Raw genomic sequence first — 1,947 nt, forward strand, 5'->3', positions numbered from 1 at the left:
TGAACATTGTACCGCGTATCCGATATCGAAAACAGCATTGCCTTATTCCTTTTGCGTTAAACGTGCCGAAAACCATACACCCACCCAGCGGCCGTGTGTAGTCGGCCGCTTTACCGTCGGGAAGTGGAGGAAGGATTTAATCGATACTGACTTCAACTCCGTCCCGTGTTTCACCACCGATTTTCCTTTCGCGCGACTGTAGGTTTCTTCGGGAATCCAGAAAATGGTCGGAATTCGAAAAACGGTAGTCCAGCAAGGGACGGTGCACATTCAATCAATTCTCATTCAATTCTCACCGTAACAATGAAATTCACACTCAAACGCAATCGCGAAGAGACAGTTTTCCACGCGAAAACAACCACCACGCACACCGCCGGGCACACGTTGCTCTGTTACGCCGAACCACTAACTACTAGAAACTGCCCTTACTGGAAAATCGCAACGACTCGGAACTCCACTGTTGGTGGTTCGAGTGTGTGAGTGCGCGGTTCAACTCTTTGGTGGGAGCGCGAGTGCCCAGTGAACAATTTTGAGTGACCGACGCTCTTCTCACTATGGAGCATCGAAAGATTATCGAAAGATGATCGAAAGAAAATCGAAAGATTATCGAAAGACTAATGTAAATCGCCTATCTAAATCCCTTGTGAGATGGCCCAATCTTTCGATGGCAGAAAATAATCTTTCGATTTTTTTCTCGAGCGTGCCCCTTGTCGTCTCCCTCTCTCATATGTGCCCTCTCCCTCTTTCTTTCTCTCGTATCCCCTGTCGGTTCCCGAAGTAAAAATACAGGGGTTCGGTTTTCGGTTTTCGGTTTATTTTCGTTTTTTTTTGTGTCTCTTTCGCTCACTCGTCTATTTCACGGTTTCACTTCCCTACCTATTCGTGCATTCCTGGCGCTATGCAGCGTTGGCTGTGTGTGAGGTCTGCGTTGGTGGCGGTAGTGGCATCCGTCGAACACATTGTTCCGCGTACACACATTGTCGGTGGGTCCAGCCGGGTTTATGTTTGTGCGTAGATTATTTCACGCGTGGTCTTCGATGCATTTCTCTAAGGAAGAGAAGAAATTAAATTGTTGTTAGATTGTTTGCATTGCAATCCTGTCATTTTTTCTTACCTTTTCCACAAACTGACGATACAACTGACGAGACACAGTTGTGACACAGTTGACACTGAAACGAGCAAAGTGAAAACTTTTGAACATTATTTTGCTGTCACTGAACACTGTCCAATAAACTTACCTGTATTATTTCAATCAGGATCACACATGATGGAATGCACTTGAACTTGGTAGAAACTTGCAACTTGATCAACGCACCTACACACACTATACAAAATAGACAGAGTTCGACTTTGCCGCGACTCGAAAATTCGGTTAAGTCCCCGACGGAATGCTTTATGCGACTGCCGGTGTGCTTCGCGAGCCGCTCGGGACTGTGTGTCGCTCTGTCGCTTTTTTCTATTCCTTTTCCTTTCTTTCATTCGTTCGTCTTCCACTTGCTCGCGACCGCTTCGCGTCTCGGCCCTTCCGCCCTTCCCTCTCCAGGTAATTTAAACCCACAAGCTCGCGCGTGAAACTCCCTCCTCTCGTGGTTTCCTCCGCTCTTTTCCGCCGCTGCCTACGAGCGGACCCTCATGAGCCGGCCTGCTCACTGCAGCGAGCGTCGCGCCCGCCCCCTCTCGTCGTCGCCGCAGGCAGAGGGGCGTTCGAGCTCACTCGTTTCAGCCTTCCTCGTCCCCTCCTCAGGCGGAGGGGTACCTCGGTCACTCAAAATTGTTCACTGGGTGTCCGCGGAACTCATCTTTGCGTTCGCTCGATCGCAGCTGGAAAATATTCGCACTTTTCCGTGGAGAATCAGAGAGAAACCGGAGAGAGAAAATGAGAGTTTGAGGCCATTAAATCAACTGATCAAGCCCCGTCACTTGGTAGGGATGCGGTGGAGGTGGATT

The 1,947-nt window shown here is 49.1% G+C and overlaps 1 long non-coding RNA gene across 1 annotated transcript; it reads right to left on the reverse strand.

The window, feature by feature from the left end:
- Positions 1-838: 838 nt before the first annotated feature.
- On the reverse strand, positions 839-1,384 carry LOC128276350 (uncharacterized). Its single transcript, XR_008269365.1, has 3 exons — positions 1,239-1,384; positions 1,115-1,169; positions 839-1,047 (listed from the first exon to the last, which is right to left on the reverse strand). It is a non-coding gene; the product is annotated as an uncharacterized LOC128276350 (long non-coding RNA).
- Between the last annotated feature and the right edge of the window lie 563 nt (positions 1,385-1,947).

Source organism: Anopheles cruzii, unplaced genomic scaffold, assembly GCF_943734635.1.
Source record: "Anopheles cruzii unplaced genomic scaffold, idAnoCruzAS_RS32_06 scaffold00975_ctg1, whole genome shotgun sequence".
Lineage (NCBI taxonomy): Eukaryota > Metazoa > Arthropoda > Insecta > Diptera > Culicidae > Anopheles > Anopheles cruzii.